The 24,674-nt window shown below is 46.2% G+C and overlaps 2 pseudogenes; both read right to left on the minus strand.

Annotated features, from left to right (window-relative positions):
* LOC112614342 overlaps window positions 1–24,674 on the minus strand; it is a 375,669-nt pseudogene that overhangs the window by 239,340 nt on the left and 111,655 nt on the right.
* Window positions 6,479–7,366, minus strand: LOC112614343 (annotated as a pseudogene).

Here is a 24,674-nt window from a genome sequence, read left to right on the forward strand (position 1 = left end):
AAATACCTAGGAATCCAACTTACAAGGGATGTAAAGGACCTCTTCAAGGAGAACTACAAACCACTGCTCAGTGAAATAAAAGAGGACACAAACAAATGGAAGAACATACTTATTTATTTTTAACGATCAAATAAAAATTGTACATATTTGAGACTGAGTCATTTCCATCTTCTCTGTTCTATTCACACACCCAATACACAGACCTCACTCCCACCACCATCTTTATGTAGGAACAAGGGGACAGGTAATGAAGAGGACTTCACTGGGTTCACCCATGTGGATGGACTCCGGGAAGATTGAGATCAGGTTCTGCAATTTGTTGCAGTGGACCCACGAAACCCTTCCGAGACAGAACATCATCCCAGCCGGCCTCGGCTGCCTCCTGCCTAAGGCATAAGATCTTGGCCTAACCTCCCTTCAAAGGCAGTTCAAGAATGCCTTCACGATCCTTCATCTTAGGGCTTGTCAGACCCACTGGCCTGCAGAGGAAATAGACGAAGCTGGCATGGATATCTTTCCTTTTGCTCTCACAAAATCATAAGCATCTTGGCTGGGCGCGGTGGCTCAAGCCTGTAATCCCAGCACTTTGGGAGGCCGAGACGGGCGGATCACGAGGTCAGGAGATCGAGACCATCCTGGCTAACGCAGTGAAACCCCGTCTCTACTAAAAAATACCAAAAAAAAAAAACTAGCCGGGCGAGGTGGTGGGCGCCTGTAGTCCCAGCTACTCGGGAGGCTGAGGCAGGAGAATAACATCAACCCGGGAGGCGGAGCTTGCAGTGAGCTGAGATCCGGCCACTGCACTCCAGCCTGGGCGACAGAGTGAGACTCCATCTCAAAAAAAAAAAAAAAATCATAAGCATCTTAAAAGAGGTTTCCCCCACTTATGAGGACAGCTCTCTGGGCCACTTCAACCATTAAAACGTGGCGTGAAAAAAAAAGCCACACTGCTGGGTTGAAGGTAGGAAGGAAAGACTGCTAGTCACAAACCTCCAGTTTACTCGGAAGGGCGTTGCAGAGGCCAAGTAACCATGGATTAAACACAGGAGAAGTTTCTCTCTCCCTCAGGTGGGAGCATGGGTATCTGCAGCCCAGGGCCAAGGTGTCCCAGGGCCCAGGGACCATCTCTGGAAACCCCGGCCACCCTCACCACACATCCAGCAGGGCTCATTACCAGCCTTCATTCCCTCAAAATGTGGGAAAAGGAGAAGTGCATGAATTGCCCCTGCACCGCTCAGAAATGTACACATCACCAGCTCACACGTCCCAGACGAGGATTTAGCTCATAAGCACTCGCTACAAGGGAGGCAGATACAGCAGTCTGCTAGGGCTGCCATAACCAAATGTCACAGGTGGGGTGGCTTAAGCAATAGAGATTTGTGTTGCACCGTCCTGGAGGCTGGAAGTCCAAGATCAAAGTGTTGGCAGGATGGGTTTCTCCTGAGGCCTCTCCTGGACTTGCAGGTACCCATCTTCTCCCTGTATCCTCACAGGGTCTTCCCTCTGTTCTCCAGCACCCCTGGCATCGCTCTGTGCACCCCATCTTCCCTTCTTATCAGAACACCAGTCAGATTGCACAGTCCCCTCTTAAGGGACTCATTTTAACCTAACGCCCTCTTTAAAACCACATTCTGGCTGGGCATGCTGGCTCACGCTTGTAATCCCAATACTTTGGGAGGCCAAGGTGGACAGATCACCTGAGGTCACGAGTTCAAGATCAGCCTGACCAATACGGCAAAACCCCATCTCTACTAAAACTACAAAAATTAGCCAGGCGTGGTGGCACACCTGCAGTCCCAGCTACTCGGGAGGCTGAGGCAGGAGAATCGCTTGAACCTGGGAGGCAGAAGTTGCAGTGAACTAAGATCACACCGCCACTCTCCAGCCTGGCGAAAGAGCAACATTCCGTCTAAAAAAAAAAAAAAAAAAAAAAAATCCTGCGGTCCTGGGGGTTAGGGCTTCAACGTGTGAATTTGGGAAGTGGACATCACTCAGTTCATAACAACAGGGACACATAGTCTTGATCCTGGGGAGTCATGTGCCTGCTAAAAATTGGGGGATGGTGGGTGGAACTGCTGACAATGAGGAAAGGAAGAGGCCGGATGCGGTGGCTCACACCTATAATCCCAGCACTCTGGGAGGCCAAGGTGGGAGAATCATTAGAGTCTAGGTATTCAAGATGAGCCTGGGCACCACAGAGACTGTCTCTACAAAACATAAAAAAAAAAAAAAAAAAAAAAAATAGCTGGGTGAAGTAGCACATACCTGTGACCCCAGCTACGTAGGAGGATGAGGCAGGAGGATCACTCCAGACCAGGAATTAGAGGCTACGCTGAGCTGAGATGACACTGCTGCATTCCATTCTGGGTGACAGAGTGAGACCCTGTCTGACATAAAATAATAATAATATTTTAAAAAGCCAAAAAACAAAAAGAGGAGGAGGCTGGATCAGGGGAACAATTAACTATCTTTGCCCTAGACAGTGTCCTATCCTGGTTCGTAGCATCCACAGCTCATAGCATCTGGCACCAGGGAGGAAGTCAAACAGCTGAAGGTCTAAAGGGAAGAGAACACAAAACTCATGGAGATGCCGCCTAGATCTCATGCTTGGGGGCTCGTCTGGTGTAAGTCTGCTGTGCTTTCAATGCCAAGAACACAGCTGGCCCATCATTGGGTCCTGCAGAACAGAAGCCTGTGGGGTGTTAGGAGAGAAGTTTCCAGAGTAGGCAGGAGTAAGCTTTGCAACTCCAAAAAGAGACTGAACATGCACAAGAGCAGGTATTTCTGTCCAGTTTGTTCCCTGATGCATTCTGTCATGGAGAATGGTGCCCAGCACGTAGTAGGTACTCAATAAATGGAATGGACGCAGACAAGGAACCTCAGAGGAGGAACTTCGTCTCCATCCAGGGCAGTACTGGCAGGAAACCACTCTTTTTTTTTTTTTTTTTTTGAGACGGAGTCTCGCTCTGTCGCCCAGGCTGGAGTGCAGTGGCCAGATCTCAGCTCACTGTAAGCTCCGCGTCCCAGGTTTACACCATTCTCCTGCCTCAGCCTCCCGAGTAGCTGGGACTACAGGCGCCCGCCACCTCGCCTGGCTAGTTTTTTGTATTTTTTAGTGGAGACGGGGTTTCACTGGGTTAGCCAGGATGGTCTCGATCTGCTGACCTCGTGATCCGCCCGTCTCGGCCTCCCAAAGTGCTGGGATTACAGGCTTGAGCCACCGCGCCCGGCGGAAACCACTCTTAAATCATCCCTCCCCACGACCCCATCATGCTGTGTTTTCCTAACATTCTCAGCCATCTATAGGTTGGTGCAAAAGTAATTGGGGTTTTTGTCACTAAAAGTAATGGCAAAACCACAATTACTTTTGCACCAACCTAATATATTTCATTATTTTAAAAGACAGCATCTAGAAGCAGGGCCTGCATTCCTAATGAGTAGGGCAGGTGAGTTATACGGGAAGGGAAAAGGTGGCTTCAGCCACACAAAGGATCCTGACTGAGACCCACCTTTGAAAGCAGGTGTGCTTTGGAAATATGTTTAGTGTTTATAAATGGCCCAGAAGCAGGTTCACCCAGCAGCGCAGAGGAGGCAACTCAGTCGGTGCTCAGGAGCACGTGGAGCATGGTGCTGAGCTCTCCCATGCCTGCTTCCCCACTGTAAAGTGGGAGGAACACAGCATGTACCACAAAGAATGTCCTCAGCATTAAATGAGGTGATGCCTGAAAGCATCGAAGCACAGTGCCTGACACTGAGCAGGTCCTCTGCAAATGCCAGCGACTGGGAGAATTCTGCATCTGTCAGTGCTGGTCTCCGGCTATTCCAAGGGCCTTAGAGACGTCATGAGGATGAAGATGGCTAGGGGACAGGTAGAAATGTTGCTCATTTTACATTTTAACAGACTGTGGGACAGGCGCAGTGGCTCGTGCCTGTAATGCCAGCACTTTGGGAGATGAAGGTGAGTAGATCACTTGAGGTCAGGAGTTCAAGGCCAGCCCGGCCAACATGGTAAAACCCAGTCTCTACTAAAAATACAAAAATGAGCCAGGCATGGTGGCACATGCCTGTAATCCCAGCTACTTGGGAGGCTGAGACAGGAGAACTGTTTGAAGCCGGGGGCAGAGGCTGCAGTGAGCCAAGATGGTGCCATTGTACTCCAGCCTGGGCAACAGAGAAAGACTCGTCTCAAAACAAACAAACAAAACCGCTGTGGTCTTCATTTCTTCAATGCTTTTGAAAATAATGCCAAGAGCATGAGCTAAAGTTAGAATATAAGAATTGAGGAGAGAGACCCACAGAAACCTCCTAACTCATATCACATAAAAAGCGCGATGCACTGCCAGAGGGGGGCCTCTCTCGACAACAGCCAGCCATGCTTGAAGGCCTCAGAATAAACAAGGAGACCCCAGAAGACCCTGGGTTAGAGTTAAAGGGAAAAAAATCAACGCTGAGGCCCCCTGCACAGAGAGGTCACCATGAAACCATGTCACTAAAGGCCAGCCCTTCCTGCCCCCTGAAAAGCCAGAATTTTTTTAAAGGATGGCCTTTGAGCTTTTGTTTCTTAAAGAGCTTGGAAATGTGCATAACAGCAACAGTTTTAAGAAACCATGTACTGCAGCTTGTTAAATCATTGGAAATAAAATCTAAGCAAGAGTTGCAGAATTAGATTACCCAATATGAAGGAAACATACTTTCATCTCAAGTTCCTCTAAATAGATGTTATTTTCCCTTGCTGTAAAGGTAGGCTATTTTCCTTATTATTCTTTACTCAAGAAAAACAAGGAAGTGGGAGGGCGGGAGACGAAAACCCACATCGGTTAGGTGCCCCAACGTTGCAGAGCAATTCTAATCAGCATTAACATTGCAGTAGCCCAGGAAAAAGAACTGGGAGCTTTTCATCGTACAGGAACAAAACTGAGAGATGAAAATGCAGTCGCAAGCGTAAAAAAAGTTATTATGAAATCTGTTCAAGCCTCATGCTTCTCCAATGATTCAAGATAATCACATGAGCAGCTTCAAACATTATGCATTGACATCATTCAAACAGATAGCTCCCAGAGGTTGGATATGAGATCAGGGAATTACCATTCATCATACGTTTATGACAAATCTAATGGCCTGAACTGATTTGTGACTGGTTAAAGCTCATGTGGGTCTCTCCAACTATGGCTACCTTGCTACTTGAAAAGAACCCCCGTGGAACCCATAATGTCTCATTGGAATAAGGAACGGGAAACTCCTCACAACCCAAGGTCAAGTGCCTAAGGTGTGGATCTTCTCAACGTCCAGAGTCCTGCCATTCAAACAGCAAATACAGAACCCTCCTCTTGCTGGAGGTTAACTCCAGCAAACAGACAGACAGACTCAGGTTTAAGAGTCTACTGTGCTACTTTCTGGATGTGGAACCGTGAGCAAGGCATCTCCCCTCCTTGTGCCCTGTCTCATTTTTAATATCAAGATTATAATGGCCTCTACTTCTTAGGGCAGTTATGAGGATTAAGTGAGATCATGTATATAAAGTACTGAGCACGATTCGTGGCACAGAGCAGGCATTTAATAAATGTTAGCTAGAACTGCTGTTACGCCCAGTACCGATAAGATAATGAAGTTAACAGTCTCCACGGGAAGGGTTTGTAAGAACATAACAATCCAAAGACAGTAATGGCGCCACTCTGGGCTCCTCCTTCCCCGTTACCCATGTGGCAGATACAGTGGGAGCCCATATCCCCTCCAGCCAACTCGGCTGTCACCTGCAGCTTGGAGAGACAGTTCCCTCCCACATCAATGGGTCCCTTATTTAAGCACCTGTGTCTCTGCACCTAGGAGTTTCCTCCAGCCATGGGAATCTGCTCAGCCTGTGTTATGGGCAGGTCAGGAGTTGCAGAGTGAGCAACCGCACCACTGGTTTCTAATACTGCACACATAAGATACCCACTTGTGTGCAGAAAGTGCCTTCCTTTAGGCTTGTAACTCCCTTCACATGAAAGATTAATGAGGGAAATCGTTGTATTCTGCATAAAAACTAGATCAAATTTATACACAAAATCATTTGTCTAAAAATTTAAGTTTTCAAATAAAAATTAAAATGCATTTCTGACATGCAAAATAAATTTTACAAAATCACCTTATGTCAGCACCACCTTTGTTTTTCTGTATTAAGTCAACAGAAACTGTGCTACTTTATTAAAACAGAGTTTTATTTCACATGTGTATTTTTGTCTCTCCATCATTTCCATGTCTGACCACTGCTACTACTATGTCTTATCATAACATTCCATTCATACTTAAAAGCAAGCAAAGGGTGAAGTTCCATCCTTAACAACTAAACAGGCATTTTGGACAACACATTCTTGGCAATGAAACCTGGACAACATTTATCAAACATGATAGGAAAATTTATCTCTGCATTATAAAAAGGACAGCCAGATATCAACTGTTACAGAAATGAAATAGATGGAAAATTTTTAACAAATTTTTCTTAAAGAGACTGCCAGAGGTCGGGAATAGCCTCCTGGTCAGTCATCTGGAAGCAATTCTTCACATAATTGATGAACTTGGCTTCCACTTTGGGAAGAAAACCACCTTTTTCTATATTTCCTTGCATTTTTGCTCTAACATCTTCTACAGAACTAGGTCCTTTTGGTGTTTTAGGAGGTTTTTCCTGGTTTTTGAAGGATTCTTGTCCTTTTGATCTTGGTGTTGTTGATGGTTTTGAGTCTTTTCCATTCTGATATGACTTGTGTGCATTTTTGGCTGGAGTGTCTCATATAGATTTCTTCATTGGTGCTTTTTCTTCAGTTTCCTCATTATCAAAACCATCATCATCATCATCATCAAAATCATCATCATCTTCATCATCATCATCTTCATCATCATGACTAGCATCATCTTCGTCGGCAGCAAGTTTTACTTTTTTCTGTGGAACCTTGCTACCACTTCCAGGGGCAGCCTGTTTTCCAGATATACTTAAGAGTTGGTTTCACATCCTTGTCTTCATCTTGTGACTCTGCATCTTCCTCCATAGCTACAAAGTGCTGTCCACGAGCATGCACTGGCCCTGAACCGCACTTCAACTGTAAGATCACCGGTAGCATGATTTCAAAGCCCCCATTGGCTGTACAGGCATTTACAAAGTTGCCAGTATTACTTTAATTGGACTGCCTTCATAATTCATTGCCTCTGCTTCAACAACGTGCAATTCATCCTTTGCCCCAGCCCCTAAACCGACCATTCTTAAAGATAACTGGTACTCTTTTTCATCATTATCCACCCTGAAGTGATAACCTTTGTCAGCCTTGAGTTCACAACTGAAAAGATAGTTCTAGGGCCTCAGGGGGCTCATGGCCATGACCACCGAATCTTCCATTGGGTGGCAGCATGCACTTAGGTGGGAGAGAAGGCGGACAGAGATAAATGACCACTGCTCAAGAGAACAGCCATGCAGGATGGAATCACACCAGGGAAAGCTCTTTTTATTTTTATTTACTTATTTATTAAGACAGGATCTCACTCTGTCACCCAGGCTGGAGTGCGGTGGCACTATCTTGGCTCACTGCAACCTCCACCTCCTAGGTTCAAGCGATTCTCCTGCCTCAGCCTCCCAACTAGCTGGGACTACAGGTACGCGGCACCGTGCCCAGCTAATTTTTGTATTTTTAGTAGAGACAGGGGTTTCACCAGGTTGACCAGGCTGGTTTCAAACTCCTGGCCTCACGAGATCCTCCCAACTCGGCCTCCCAAAGTGCTGGGATTACAGGTGTGAGCCACTGTCTGTGCCTGGGCAGTACCACTTTTCTTACTGCCAGGATCTTTAGACTTTATGTGTTGGGCGGTGTGTGACATAGAGGGGACGTGTGGCTGCATAAGTGTTTGCTCATTTTTCAAGAGAATCTATGCTCCAAGTTGATCAACATTAAATTTTGTGCATTCAGTGTGACACCTCCCGAACGACCCTCAACCAGTGGGAAATGGGAACAGGCAGAGCTCCGGGAAGCGGTACTTAGGGATGTTCTGGGCCAACCTCTGGAGTCCACCGGCAGGCCTCGGTGCCAGCTGCCCACAGCAGTAAGTAGCTCATTGAAAGACCCTTCATCTCTTTTCCACTCCCTCCCTGTGGGATCACCTCAAATAAATCTCTTGCATTCAAATCCATGTCTCGGAGTCTGCTTCTTGAAGAACCCAAACTACTGCAACCTAGATAAGGCCTCCTCCTCCTCAGCACCCTTTCAGCTTCTGAGGCGACCCTACTGTCCAGCATGACATCATGGAAGGAGCCCAAGCAAGGGCGTTTCACAGATGGGGTTCAAATCCCAACTCTGCCCTTACTAATTGTGTCATCGAGCCAAGCCGCATTGCTGGTCCCCCATTTCCCCGTCTTTAAAGCAGCACCTGCATTACAGGGATGTGATGAGGAGTCTGCCACAGAACCAGCTCAACCCTTGTTCTGTTCACTAGTTGGAGCTTCCTCAAGAGAAGCAGGTACCCAACGTTTCCAGAGATGCCTGCAGAGCACAAGTGCTTGGCATAAAGGAATGGGCTCCAAAAAGCAGAAGGCAAAAAATTCATTAGGGAGAAATTTTTCGATAGAGAATGGAGTAACTATCACCACGAAGAGAAAAATCTTTTCTACAAACATAGAAGGATGTCCCTATTGCCAGATCCCTTGCGTCGGGAACCAAGAAAGTAAGTTCCTCTTGGCCGAGGCTGTACTTGCCATTGGCAGCCTGTAATTGGAACCAGAATATTTCTTAGGTATTGCCAAGTCGATCGGCGACTGGCTTGTATTCCTAGAAAATGAGTGACAGCTGCACAACAGCTTTTAAGTCATCAAGAGAGAGAAGAAAGAAAGCCTAGCCAGGGACTCTATGCGCCTTCTGTGCACCCCTGGGGACTATTGGTGCATTCACGTCTCAAACCAGCACACATCCAAGTTAAAACTTAGCACTTGGCTGGAACTCCTAGGAGAAGTTGTTCCTAAATAAATGTGAAGGAAACTTAAAAATTAATAAAGTGATGGGCAACCTGTATACTGACTTTTTTTTTTTCCCAAAACCTCCTTTGACACCTTCCTAATTAAGGAGAACTGGCTGCTGGTTTCTGCTTCTGGTACCCAGAGTCGGGGAATCACTGAGAGACAGAAGGAGTAACTATTAACTCTAGGTTGTTTTTTCCTTCTCTTGGAAACTGACTGCACACGCTGGATGAAGGATCTGATTAGACGGCAAAGCACACCAACTGGGAGTTGTGGTTCCAAGGGAGAGCTCGGTCAGCACTGGTCATCCACCGGGGCAAATGCCTTGGCAGAAAAATGAGTAGACAGGAACAGCCAAGCACTCGAGAAATGAAAGATGCTGGGAGCCCCAGGCAGGTCAGGAGAGATCTCTCTGACCTTTCTGGCCCTGGTAAAACAACAGTGAATAAGACAGACACAAAGTCCCTGTCCCAAGGGCACTGACATGGGGGTGTAGGAGAAAGACAAGCAAATAATTTCACAAGCAATTTCCAGAGTGCGCAAGAAGGGTTATGATTCATTAGTACAAGGTGCTACGTACCTCGTCTGGGGTGTTGGGAAAAGTCAGGTCCACTGAGACCTGGGGATGAGAACTTCCCCAATCAGGGGGAGAAAGAAAGCTGGTTCCAGAGAGAAGAGTCTGCCTGGAAGTCCTGAAGCCCACGGGACTTTTGAGAAAATGAAACAAGCCTCCTGCAGCTGAAGCTAGAGAAGGAGGATGAAATTAAACAAGGAAAATAGTATGCAGTTTCCTCAAAAAGTTACAAGTACAACTACCATATGATCCAGCAATCATACTTCCAAATATTTATCCAAAATAGGCCGGACACGGTGGCTCATGCCTGTAATCCTAGCACTTTGGGAGACCGAGGAAGGTGGATCACATGAGGCCAGGAGGTCGAGACCAGCCTTGCCAACACGGTGAAATCCCATCTCTACTAAAAACACACACACAAAAAAAAAAAATTAGCCAGGTGCGGTGGCACATGCCTGTAGTCCCAGCTACTTGGGAGGCTGAAGCAGGAGAATCGCATGAACCCAGGAGGTGGAGGTTGCAGTGAGCCAAGATCGCGCTATGGCACTCCACTCTAGGTGACACAGAGACACTCCATCTCAAAAAAAAAAAAAAGAATTAAAATCAGGATCTCAAAGAGGTATTTGCACTCCCATGTTTACTACAGCATTATTCACAACAACCAAGGAATAAAAACAACCTAAATGTGCAATGATGGATAAATGGATAAGGAAAGCATGGTATGTTCATACAGTGGAACATGATTTAGCTTGAAAAAAGAAGGAAATCCTGCCACATTTGACAATATGGGGAGGCATTATGCTAAGTGAAATAAGCCAGTTGCAGAAAGAAAAATGCTATATGATGCCACTTACAGGATGACTCTCAAACAGTCAAACACACAGAAACAGCAAAATGGTGGTTGCCAGGGGCTGAGGGGAGAGGGTGGGGAGTTGCTATTCAATGGGTATAAAGTTTCAGTGATGTGGCTGGGCGCAGTGGCTCATGCCTGTAATCCCAGCACTTTGGGAGGCCGAGGCGGGTGGATCACCTGAGGTCGGAAGTTCAAGACCAGCCTGACCAACATGCAGAAACCCCATCTCTACCAAAAATACAAAATTAGCCAGGCGTAGTGGCGCATGCCTGTAATCCCAGCTACTCAGGAGACTGAGGCAGGAGAATCGCTTGAACCCGGCAGGCAGAGGTTACTATGAGACAAGATCATGCCATTGCACTCCAGCCTGGGCAACAAAAGCAAAACTCTGTCTCAAAAATAAAAGAAAATACAAAATTACAAAAATTAGTGGGGTGTGGTGGCATGCGCCTATAGTCCCAGATATTCAGGAAGCTGAGGCAGAGGAATCACTTGAACCCAGGAAGCAAAGGTTGTAGGGAGCCGAGACCGTGCCACTGCACTCCAACCTGGGGATAGAGTGAGACTCCATCTCAAAAAAAAAGAAAGAAAAAAAGTTCCACTGATGCAAGTTGAGTAAGTTCTAGAGATCTGTTGCACAATATTGTGCCTGTAGATAACAATACTGTATTATGCACTTAAACATTTGTTGAGATGATAGATCTCATGTTAAATATTAAGTTAAATGTTCTTCCTACAATTTAAACAAAAACATAACAGATGCAACGCAATTGACACAATTAATATCTCAAAATCAGTTCAGATATTAATGGTGGTGGTTTTTAGCTCCGTTAAAACCAGAGCGTTATCTGCCTGCTGTCGAAACCATTCTCAGAACATTAAGATGATTTTTGTCATTGCCCGTGAGCAGCATGTTGTAAAGAGGACCAGAGACTAGCCTCTATGACACAGACTTCTCTTCCTGTGTGTCAAAACCAGGCAGGCTCACCTGAGACAGCTGGGTGACCTGAGCAAGAATATAACTTGGCACAAAGTGGAGGAGCCTGGCAGGTAACTGGGATTGCTTTTGTCCGTTGACTGCTCGTCAACCACTTACCTTCATTCCAACCCCAGAGCCAGCTTTATGGGCTTGCAACCTGTGCAGTCACACGAGGCCCCACACTCCATGTTCTGCTGTCACTGTCTTGAAATTCTTAACTTTTTAACAAGGGGCCTCACATTATTTTACTGGACCCTGTAAATCATGCAGCAAATCTTGCCACACCCTGAGTAGTTTATCAACATATTCTTCTTTCCAGTCACTAAGAGATTCTTTTACAAGAGAAATAAAATGGTCCAAAAAAAAAGCGTTATCCTTCTAGTAATAATATCTCGGGGACTGTTTTAGTGCTTCTTATAACCCAGACCTCTGGGTAACTACCCAGTGGGCCCACTTCTTAACATATTTCTGGGGCCAAGAACTGCAGGGATCCTTGGACAGCAACTATACCCATGTTTCCAGCTCCTCCTTTCACCTTGTTGGGCAAATTGGCAGCAGTGGAAGACAGAACCCTATCACCATTAAGACCAATGGCGCTGGACCCAGATAAACTTGGGTTCAAATCCCAGCTTTGCCTTTTATGTCTGTAAACTGAAAAGACGATAGAACCACAGGATTATTGTAGAGATTAAATGAGATCATGAATATAGAGTGCTCCATACCAAGTGAGAACTCTGTGTTGTCTATCTGCATTTGTAGAGTTGCCACTGTCTCTCCCTCCATCGTGTGCAGCCTTGGTGTGGTTATCAATCAGGGTATACGCCTCCTCACTGCAGAAGCCGGGGGCACTGGAGCCTTCTCCCACTAGATCTCCCTCTTGATGTGTTTGTGCTGCTGGGAGAATAGGCTCATGCTATAAGATCAGCCAATCGTACTCTCCCCAAAACTGGGCAGGAAACAGGCAAAGATGGAAGAAATTTTTGTATGTTTTCACTGAATCCATCAGTAGTCCTGAAAACACAGTTTCAGCTGTTGACATTTCTGCAGCTGTAGAGACCTCTAGCCTTCCCTTCAACCCTGCAAGTTTCCCTATATCCTTACAAGTAGCCCTCTTCTTCCTCACGTCAGTCACAGCAGCTTCTGTTGCTTGCAACCAAACACTCTAACTTGTGCCCCATCACTGAGGAAGTGTGGATACAGATCCAGATCTTTCCCCTAAAGTATCAATTCACTCAGGACATTAGACTCAGCCCAGGTAGCACAAAGCTGATACTGGGATAACGGGAAGGTGCACTCTCTCCCAGTACCTGTGCAGGTGGGTGGTATATGTGACCCACAGGAAGCCCCCCGGCAAGCCAGCCAGCCCGGCACCTTTTCTCCCACAGGAAATAGCTTGCACATTCAGTCTCAAGAAGCAGAACATAGTAAATAGACAGAGCTGCCTGGCACTGATATACTCTCGTGGCGGAAGGGCCCTGGAGTCTGTAGAGCTGATCTTGGGAGGGTGCCTATCCTCTAATTATCCCTTACCCTCCAGCCTTCCCACAACATGTCAGCAGCACAAAGAGCTAGCCAGGCAGAGCTCTCCCCAGGCCTGCGTGTCCATGGATGGAGTAGGCGGCTGCAGATGTGGGATGGTCGGGAGGCTATGGAGCAATATCCAGAACTGTCTCTGTCCTCAAAGGAACAGGACAGTGATTTATTCTGTGAGACAGTGACTACCCAATCTTTGCAGGGTTCTCGGAACAAGCAAATGCTCATGAGAGGATGGTCTTACTAACCTTCAATGTAAATTTATGTTTTGGATTGTTTTTGGTCTGGAACAAACATTCTGAGGTGAGGACAGAGAAAAAACATCAGCAAGAGATGCTAAATGTGAGAATCAGCAAGTCCCATAGAGATCATGCACTTCAGCATCCCCATTTTATGGGTGAGAAAGCGGAGGACCAGAGAGGAAACCATGAACTCCAGTTCCCTGTTATATGCTGAACTATGACTCCCCAAAGTTCACATGAAACGCAACCAAAGCAAAAATGGACAAATGGGATCGCATCAAGTTAAAAACCTTCTGCACAGCAGAGGAAACGATCAGCAAAGAAGCTCAAACGACTCAACAGAAAAAGTCTAACAACCTGATCAAAAAAATAGGCAAAAGATTTGAATAGACATATCTCAAAAGCAGACCTACAAAAGACAAACAGGCATATGAAAAGGCGCTCAACATCCCTGATCATCAGAGAATGCAAATCCAAACTACAGTGAGATATCATCGCACCCCATTTAAAATCACTTTTATCCAAAAGACAGGCATGAACGAATGCTGGCAAGAATGTGGACAAAAGGGAACCCACGTACGCTGCTGGTGGGAATGCAAATTAGAAAACCACTAAGGAGAACAGTTTGGAGGTTCCTCAGAAAACTAAAAGTGAAGCTACCATATGATCCAGCAATCCCATTGCTGGGTATACATGCCAAAGGAAGGAGACCAGTATATCAAGATTTCCACACTCCCATGCTAGGTACAGCACTGTTCCCCATAGCCAAAAATTTGAAAGTAACCTAAGTGTCCATCAACAGATGAATAAATCAAGAAAATGTGGTACTTATACCTAATGGGAAACCATGACACCTTAAAAAAAATGAGATATTGACATTTGCAAAAATGTGGATGAAACTGGAGGTCATTATGCTAAGTGAAATAAATCAGGCACAGAAACATAAACATCATGTTCTCACTTATTTCTGGGATCTAAACATCAAAACAATTGAATTCATGGAAATAGAGAGTAGAAGGATGGCTACCAGAGGCTGGGAAGGTTAATGGAGGGGTGAGGGGGAGAGGTGGGGAGGATTAATGGTTATCAAAACAAATAGAAAGAACGAATAAGATGCAGTATTTGATGACACAACGAGGTGACTATAGTCAATTATGATTGAATTGCACCTTTTTTTTTTTTGAGATGGAGTTTCGCTGTTGTCACACAGGCTGGAGTGCAATGGCGCGATCTCAGCTCACCGCAACCTTTGCCTCCCAGGTTCAAGTGATTCTCCTGCCTCAGCCTCCCCAGTAGCTGGGATTATAGGCATGCGCCACCACACCCAGCTAATTTTGTATTTTTAGTAGAGATGGGGTTTCTCCATGTTGGTCAGGCTAGTCTCAAACTCCTGACCTCGGATGATCCACCTGCCTTGGCCTCCCAAAGTGCTGGGATAACAGGTGCATTTTTATGTTTGCAACACAAAGGATAAATGTTGGAGGGGATTTTACATGATGTGATTATTACACACTGCATGCCCATACCAAAACATCTCATGTATCCCATACACATACGCATCTCTACGTAACCACAACATTTTTTAAATTTACAAATAATTTTTTTAAAATGTTAAATGCATGTGTTGAAGTCAACCCCTAATACCTCAGAGTGTGATTTATTTGAAAATATGCAGACATAACAAGTTCACAGTAGGTCATACAGGAGCAGAATGGGCCCTAATTCCATAGAACTATGTTCTTATAAAAAGGGGAAGCTTGGACACAGACACTCACACAGGGAGAACTAACATGAAGGCAGAGGTCAGGGTGGTGCATCTACAACCCAAGGAAGCGCAAGCCAAAGGTTGCCAGCAAACCACTAGGAGCAAGGAGAAAGACATGCAACAGACGATTCCCCACAGCCCTCCAGTGAAGCCAACACTGCCGACATCTTGATCTCGGAGTCTAAGCCTCCTGAACCATATGACGATAAAGCTGTGTCATTTAAGCCACCCAGTCTGTGGTACTTTGCCATATCAGCTCTAGGAAACTAATAACGTCCCCCAGCAATTTTTAATGTATTCCAAACTCACTATTAGTATTCCTAATCATCATTTTTAAGTGGTTTATATCTCATCTCATTCCATGGAGGATTTCAAACAGCATTTCAGGAAAAGATAAAAAATACACACAGATAAATAATTAGCAGCAGAAAAAATAACAATAAATAATGAAATAAGTCAAGACCAGGCCAGGCATGGTGGCTCACGCCCGTAATCCTAGCACTTTGGGAGGCCAAGGTGGGCTGATCACTTGAGGTACGGAGTTCGAGACCAGCCTGGCCAACATGGTGAAATCCCGTCTCCACTGAAAACACAAAAATTAGCGGGTCATGGTGATGCATACCTGTAATCCCAGCTACTTAGGAGGCTGAGGCAGGAGAATCGCTTGAACCCAGGAGGCAGAGGTTGCAGTGAGCTGAGATCATGCCACTGCACTACAGCTTGGGCCACAAGAGTGAAACTTCATCAGGAAAGGAAAGGAGAGGAGAGGGGAGGGGAGGGGAGAGAAACGGCAGGGGAAGGAAAGGTAAGAGGAAAGAAAGGCAAGAGGAAGGAAAGGAAAGGAAAGAGGAAGGAAGGAAGGAAGGAAGGAAGGAAAACGGAAAGGAAAGGAATGGAACGGGGGAAGGGGGAAGGGGGAAGGGGGAAAGGAAGGAAAGGCAAGGCAAGGCAAGAGGAAGGAAGGAAGGGGAAAAGAAAAGAAAAGAGAAAAGAAGGAAGGGAGGGAGGGAGGGAGGGAAACAGAAGAAAAGAAAAGAGACAAGAAAAGGAAAGAAAAGAAAACAAATCAAGACCAAAAGGTAAAATGAGATCCATGAATCCAAACCCAATGACAAGCTAAGCTACAAATTGGACTGTAAGCTTCCTATTGGGCAAAGCAAAAAAGATAAATAGATCAAGCCAACAAATCTTTCTTGGTGCTGAACACTAAAGACACGCAATGCTGAGACATGCAATGGGGCATGGCGTCAACAGCATCCCTCCAACAAATGGAATAACCAATTATAAGGCAAGAACTTCAGCCCAAAAGTCATTGCTGCAGCCAAGACTTGCACTCAGGACTCTAGAATCCAGTGTGATGTTCTTTCTTTCTTTCATTCAACAAACTTTTCTGGAATATCACCTGTATGCTAGGTGCAGGGGACACAGTGATAAGCATCACACAGGGTGGCCAAAAGAAGCTTATGACCTAGTCTCTAGAACCTGCTGGAGGGAAATAATCACTTATAAGTGATTTTAATGCTCTGAGACAAGGACTGTGAGTTCCTGATCCCCACACAGAGCTCCCACCAATAATATTGTAGTTGGAAATCTTGGTTGTAAGAAACAGAAATTCCCTGTGATGTCTTGAGCAAAGGGGGAGATTTTGACTAAGAGAACAGATGTGTCCTGTCCTGATGGATTCCAAGGACAGGGACACAGCCAGGCCTTAAGACTGGGCTGGAACCAGAGCCTTGGATGTGGTTAACGAGCCAGAAGCATCAGCATCACCTGGGAGCTTGTTACAAGGTTAGCATCACATGCCCTACCTTGACCTGCTGAATCAGAGTCTACATTTTCACAAGATCCCAGGTGATTCCTATGCACATTAGCATTTGAGGCTGCGAATCTGGAAGTCTTGTCTCTGTGTAGCTCATATCTGAGCATGTGACTCAGTCTTCTCTCTCCCTGTAGACTGGGTTGTTCGGTTCTCTTGCCGACAATGCAGGAACCACCTGCACCTGCATTTACACCCCAGAGCGACAGGTGGTTCTTTTTCTCAGTTCCAAGTCCATATTCCTGGGAGAGGTCTCTGATTGGTCCATATTCCATTACAGGTCTCTGATTGGCTCAGCCATGAGTCAAACAGCAATAGTCAAGGAGCATGCCCCGATAGAACAGACATGGCTGTGGCAACCCCACTGCGACATCACGTAGCAACGGGTGAGAGGTACAGTTCCCAAGGACGGGCTTGAGCAGCCAGCCCAAGTGGTGCACTCAACAAATGCTCATGAGATTCACATTTTGCCAGTTAAGAGCAGCACCACTCCTAACTCCACTGCTGTTGAACTGTGTAGTCACGGGCAAGCAGTTTAAACTCTATAAGCCTCCGTCTCCTTATCTAATGGGTGGAAATAAGCAATAGTACCTACTTCCTTGGGTACCTGTGAAGCTTCAATGAAACAATGTGTGTAAGCAATTAGCCTAATGCCAGGTAACAAAGCAAGCACCCAGTGACCACTAGCTATCATTGTTATTACAAATATTATCAATAGTATTACTATTGGCAACAAAGATGAGGACAACGACAACAATGATGTCAGCTAGACATCAAAGCAATCAAATAAATTAATTTCCTCTTCAATAAGACTAGTGATTTCCAAGGAATTCTAGGCCACAATCTTTGAATTAACCTCATAGTACTCACTGTTTACCATTCCCCATCATAACTTTGACTGATACTATTAATTTCCATTTGGTGTTCACTCATTCATTCAACAAGTATGTTTTTCATGGCAAACCTGTGCCTGACACTATTCCAGAAACTAGGGACACAACAGAGAGATAAAATCCTGTCCTAGAAAAAACTGACAATCCAGTCTATCCTTTCCCCCAAAGCACAGGGCAGGGCACAGGCAACCACTTGTCCTCAAGGGGACTTGAAGAAGGTGACCTTAAGGAAACGTGGGCACAGCATTAAACATTATTGAGTCATGAAGTGAGTTAGTTCCTAGAGTCTCCAAGGGCTGTCATTACTAATTACCACAAACGCAGTGGCCTAAAACAACAGAAATGTATTGACTCACCGTTCTGGAGCCCGGAAGTTCAAAATCAAGGTGTCATCAAGACTGATGCCCTCTGGAGGCTCTGAGGGAGCATCCGTTCCCTGCCTCCCTCCTGGCTCCTGGTGGCTGCCAAAAATCCTTGCCACCCCTTTGCTTGTAGGTGCATCACTCCAATCTCTGCATCCACCTGCACATGGCCCTCCCCTCTGTGCCTGTCTGTGCCTCACCTCTCCTTTTCCTTTTTTTTTTTTTTGAGACAGAGTCTCACTCTGTCACTCGGGCTGGAGTGCAGTAGTATGATCTTGGCTCACTGCAACCTCCACCTTCTGGGTTAAAGCAATTCTCATACCATAACCTCCTGAGTAGCTGAGATTACAGGCACAGGCCACCATGCCTAGCTAATTTTTGTATTTTTTGTAGATACGGGGTTTTGCCATGTTGGTCAGGTTGGTCTCGAACTCCTATCCTCAGGTGATCCACCTGCCTCAGCCTCCGAAAGGGCTGGGATTACAAGCATAAGGCATCACGCCCAGCCTCTTTCCTTCTTTTAAGGACACCAGACATTGGATTAGGGCTTATCCTAAATCCAGGACCATCTCATCCTGCAACTCTTTATTATATCTGTAAAGACCGTATTTTCAAATAAGGTCATATTTACAGGTATCAGGTGTTAGGACTTGGACCTATTTTGGAGGAGACGCTCCTCAACCCGCTACAGTCCCCTTCCAAACTCCTTCAGTCTTCCTAATTACATCAAGGAAGAAGTCTCTGTCTGTTAATAAAATGTCATTAACCTCTCTTGGAAGCTGACCAGTCTCCATTTTAAAATCCACTTTAAGCTGACCTCAGGCTCCGGGCCTTGAGCTGGCAAAGGTGCCTCCTGCCCCCAGACATTGACTGACCTTGACACCTTCCATCAAGAGGCCTCCTTGCCCTCAGGCTTCACGATGCAGACAGAGGGACGGCACATACCCATGTCCTTCACGAGTCCACGAACTGCTCCTTCCTCACCTCTCCAGGCCCACATTCCCTGCGTCCTGCCACCCCTGTGTTCAGTTGTTAAACCTTCCTTGAACTATCCTGCTCTGAGTGTGCCACCTGCCGTTTCCTGCTGGGGCCTGAACTAACGCACAGAATGATGCAGGTTTGGGAAACTCATGGAAGCTCCATTGTTCCAAAGTTCAACATAGTCAAAGCCAATAAGCACACACCTCTTCTGAGCTAACAAGACCCTAGTATTGAATCCCTCCCTCTCTCTTTCTCTTTTATTCTGTTTTATTTCTCTCTTTCTCTCTCTCCCTCTTCTCTGTCTGTCCCCTTCTCTATATCTCTGTCCCTCTCTCTCTCTCATATACACATACACACCCCCTTACCCCTTCCGACCTCTGCTGATCACAAACCAAGCCACAGGACCCTTAACCACCCTCAGGCCCCCTCAGCTGAGCAGAAAAGACTCTCCAAGAAGGCCACTGGAACCAAGCCAACACCCTGCACAGCTGCCTGGCACGGGGTGACAAGTGGCTGCTGCCATCAGGACTCTCAGAAACTCCCCTGAGATGCAGGTGGGGTCCCCACTCCCTTCAGCCTGCCCTGGTACCTTCCAAATGAATGATGCTGCCCAAAGGTTTGTCCTATCAGCAGGGCCACGCCTAAGATGGCATGCTCTAGAACGAGAAGAGCTGCCCTACACAGACAGGGCTGGAATAAAGGAGCTGGGCAGAGAGCACTCTGTGCAGAGGACGAGGCCTGGAAAAGCGGCTTGAGATTAAAGACAAAAATCCTAATAGCTAGAATGTATTGATTCCCTTCTCTGCTGGGCCCCACATTGCGGGCACTGCCTCATTTAACCCCCAAGCAGCCCTGTTGGGGAAGGCACAATGATAACTCCATTATCCACAAGAAGACCGGGGCTTGTTAAGACCAAGTGACTTGCCTAAGGTCTCATGGCCCATCAGTGGTGCAGTCTGGGTTGTAATCCAAATTGGTGTGACTTTCAGGAATATTGGGTCAGACTCCAGAGGGACAGGGAGAGGCTGAAAGACAGTCAAGAGTGAGAAAAAAAGGGTCCATCCAAAAGCCAATCCTACAGGTCTCGTCAAGCAAGAGAGACCTGGACACAAAGAGACCAGAGAGACTCACCCCCTCGTGCTCAGGAGACACCGGCCAAGGCCTCCAGGAACAGCTCCCGCAAGTGCACCTGCCTGGCTCCACGGGACAAGGAAAATACTCCAAGACTGGAGCTCAAATGGAGGAGGGGATCCTAAGTCTCACAGGGTAAGGGGCTGGTGGAGACTGGCCTCCCAGCAGCCTTTCTGAAAAGGAATTATAAATATTCCAAATGTCTCCTCCTCTGGTGAGTCATCCCAGCCTTCTCCAGCTGAGTTAGTGGCCCCTCCATTCATCCCGCTTTACACACACCCTCGGTTTCAACATTTATCACACTGCCCTAGGCTGGTCTGTTCCGAAGCTTCTCCCACCAGACAGAGCAAGCCCCTCTGACAGCAAAGGCCATGTCTTGTTCATCTCCGTATCCCAGCACCTTGTGGACCCCACAGGAGAGCAGACATGAGCAAGCGCACAGTACCCCCCGAGACGTCCCAGGGGAGCACTCGGCAGTGTCTCACAGGGCACAGCAAGGGTTTTTTTCTTTTTTTCTTTTTTTTCCTCAATGAGAAATTAGTTTTCAGCCTAGGTTTCAAGCAGGAAGTGATTCTTCTCATCAAAGTGACTTTAAAATGTGTCTCCCTTAACACCACCCGTGACATCATCTACCTGTTGATGTGATGCACCCAGGAGGACTTATGTAGTCCTCCTGCCAAAGCGACCTCCCCTGAATCTACTAGGCTGCAGCAGTCACATAAATCCATCCTGCATTTGCAAATGGGATATGCCACCAAATATCTGAACTGGACTGTTCTAATATGTCAGTGTCCTCACACACACACACACAGAGGGGCGCAGGAGGAAGGGAGGGCTGGGGAACGCCTCCACAGTAAAGAAGTCTTTTTCTTTTTTCCCCAGACAGAGTGTCGCTCTGTTGCCCAGGCTGGAGCGCAGTGGCATGATCTTGCTTCACTGCAACCTCTGCCTTCCGGACTCAAGCAATTCTCCTGCCTCAGCCTCCTGAATAGCTGGGATTACAGACATGTACCACCACGCCTGTTTAATTTTTATATTTTTAGCAAAGATGGGGTTTCACCATGTTGGACAGGCTGATCTTGAACTCCCGGCTTCGTGATCCACCCACCTCGGCCTCCCAAAGTGCTGGGATAACAGTCATCAGACACCGCACCCAGCCTTGAAATAATCTTAATTTTTTTTTTTTTTTTTTTTTTTTTTTTTTTTTTAAGAGATGGAGTCAGGCTCTGTTGCCCAGGCTGGAGCGCAGTGGCACGATCTTGCCTCACTGCAACCTCCACCTCCCGGGCTCAAGCAATTCTCCTGCCTCAACCTCCTGAATAGCTGGGATTACAGGCGTGTGCCACCACGCCTGGCTAATTTTTGTATTTTTACTAGAGATGGGGTTTCACCACGTTGGCCAGACTGATCTTGAACTCCCGACCTCAGGTGATCCACCCACCTCGGCTTCCCAAAGTGCTGAGATTACAGGCATGCACCACCACACCCAGCCTAAGTAAATAAGTCTTTTAAAATGTGAAACCTAAATGCAATGTTTTATCTTTGGACACTGGATTCTTTTTTTAAGCCATAAAGAATAGTATCAGAAAAACTGGGGAATTTGTCTATGGAGTATGTATCAAATAAGAGTATTTTTGTTTCTGAAACAGGGTCTCATTCTATCACGCAGGCTGGAGTACAGAGGCACAATCATAGCTCGCTGCAAACTCGCTGCAACCTCAACCTCCCGGGCTCAGGTGATCCTCTTGCCTCAGCCTTCTGAGTAGCTAGGACTACAGGTGCATGCTACCATGCCTGGCTAATTTTTATGGGTTTTTTTGTAGAGACAGGTTTTCACCATGTTGCCCAGGCTGATTTCAAACTCCTGGGCTCAAGCGATCCCCCTGCCTTGGCCTCCCAAAGTGTTGGAATTACAAGTATGAGCCACGATGCCCACCCAGGAGTATTTTATTATCATTAAATTTCTTGAGCGTGCTCATTACATTTTGGTCATGTAAGAGAATGTGTTTGATCTTAGGCCATATGTGATCAAACGTTCAGGGTGAAACGTAATTTCTGCTACTGACTCTCAAATGGGTTCAATAAAGTATGAGCCTGTGAAGACAGACAGTACGAGAAAAAGCCAATGAAAGAAAATGTTTGACAACTGGTGAAGGGTAGATAGGGTGTTCATTGTAGACGTCTGCAACTTTTCTGCAGATTTGAAAGTTTTTGAGGGTAAAAGTTGAAAGTAAAGATACCTAGGAATGGAATGGCTGGGTTATATGTTAAATGTATGCGAACTTTTTAAAAGTTGGATATAACTGCTCAACTTGGGGGACAAGAGTTTATAACATCTCACAGCCACTCCCAGGGTGGACAAGCACAGGAGGCAGGCAGTGTTCGGGGGAGCACATAAGAGGGAAGCGGCATCGGCTGAACAAATAAATTGAAAAAGATCAAACAGACCATACTGCGGGCAAGTACAAAAATAAGAATGGAGACTAGCTGGGCGCAGTGGCTCACTCCTGTAATCCCAGCACTTTGGGCGGCTGAGGTGGGTGGATCACCTGAGGTCAGGAGTTCAAGACCAGCCTGGCCAACATGGTGAAACCGTGTCTCTACTAAAAATACAAAAAAAAAAAAAAAAAAAAAAAAAAAAAAAAAAGGCCTGGCATGGTGGCAAGCACCTGTAATCCCAGCTACTCGGGAGGTTGAGGCAGGAGAATCGCTTCAACCCAGGAGGTAGAGGTTGCAGTGAGCCGCGATAGTGCCATTGTACTCCAGCCTGGGCAATAAGAGTAAAACTGTCTCAAAAATAAAGAAGAAGAAAGGAGACTTGGAGCCTAAAACTTCAAGAAACATCCAAGACAGATAACCAGGGTCACTCATAAGGAATCCCCAGGCTAAGCGATAACAGAGGTCCAACCTCAATTCCTCCTTGACTGCTCTAGTTAAACAGTCTCACCAATTCCCAAACTCACAGGCATTGAGCACATCGTATGTGGTCTCCATAGAGAGGAAAGGCTCAAATGTTTGCAATGAAATTTTTAGTCACCTTCATAACAGCTTGAGTTGTATCTTATGCCATTCATATACACCTGGGGGCCGTGGGAACCTTCTCCTGAGATCCATCAATAGGCATCGGTTCAATGACATGGTTAAAAACCTGGAATCAGACAGCCTGAAGTTCAAATCCTGCCTTTCTCTCCCAATAGCCATGTGCCCCTAACCACTTAACTATTCCAAGCCTCACTTTCCTTAACTCCAAATGGGGTAAAGTGAATGTATCTACCTTTTAGAGTAGTTAGAAGATGGAATGACATCATGCATGTCAAAGCCCTGGCACAGCGCTCAAGAGATGACAAACATATTCTTTATTGAAGCAACTCCTGCAAAGTGCTTGGGGTAGTGTCTGGCACATAGTTGGGTTAAATAAATCAATATGGCATTATCGATACAGTCAATAATCTGACTCCCATCGTGGGCAGAATGACGGTATCAGATGGGAGACACATCCTTAACAAGGCTTAGACGTATCTGGGGTCAACCTGGTTCCACCAGCGCAATATCTGGTTTATAGTTTTTGCTAATAATTGATGGGTGGGTGAACGATTGCCTTCAGTACAAACACTAAGAGCAGCTAACATTTCTACAGTTCTCACCAATTGGGCAGTTGGCTGGGCTCATGTATTCCTCTTCACAATCCCGCAAGATGCATTATTATTACTATTATTATTATTATTATTATTATTATTATTATTATTTTCTTGAGACGGAGTTTCACTCTTGTTACCCAGGCTGGAGCGCAGTGGCACAATATCGGCTCACTACAACCTCCACCTCTGGGTTCAAGTGATTCTCCTGCCTCAGTCTCCTGAGTAGCTGAGATTACAGGCACCCGCCACCATGCCTGGCTAATTTTTGTATTTTTAGTAGAGACGGGGTTTCACCATGTTGGCCAGGCTGGTCTCAAACTTCTGACTTCAGGCGATCCGCCTGCTTCGGCCTCCCAGAGTGCTGGGATTACAGGTGTAAGCCACTGTGCCTGGCCTGCAATGTGCATTTTAAAGGAGGACTGAGGCTCTGTAAGTGAGTGTCAATTACAGAAAGACACAAACATCCATCAAACAGCAAAGGTTGACAAGGGAACTAAATGGTACTGGATCCAAAACCACACTCTTAACCACCACTCTGACCAGGGACACCTCACCTCCCATCGCTGCTCTGTGTCAGGCTGACACACTCCCGTCTATCAACCAGAGTCAACAGCCGTTTCCCAGAACATCCCCACAGAGCAAAGAATTCACTTTCTGACCACCACGCAGCCAACAGTATGCTTCGTGCCCCCTTTGCCTCCAAAATCATGAGCTTCTTGTCAAGACTTGTCCCTCTGACTTTCTCACGGCAAAGGGGCTCCCACACTATCCTTCTTACCAGACAGTTGATGTTTCCCAGTTAATCCTGACAGCAAGCACATACATTATGCACACACAGGGAACCGAAACCCCCTGAAAAAATTATTTTTCTTGAACATTAAAAGATCCCACTTCTACCCCAGGCTTTCATTTCCTCTCACGCAAGTGCCAGTTCTA

Source organism: Theropithecus gelada, chromosome 20, assembly GCF_003255815.1.
Source record: "Theropithecus gelada isolate Dixy chromosome 20, Tgel_1.0, whole genome shotgun sequence".
Taxonomy (NCBI): Eukaryota; Metazoa; Chordata; class Mammalia; order Primates; family Cercopithecidae; genus Theropithecus; species Theropithecus gelada.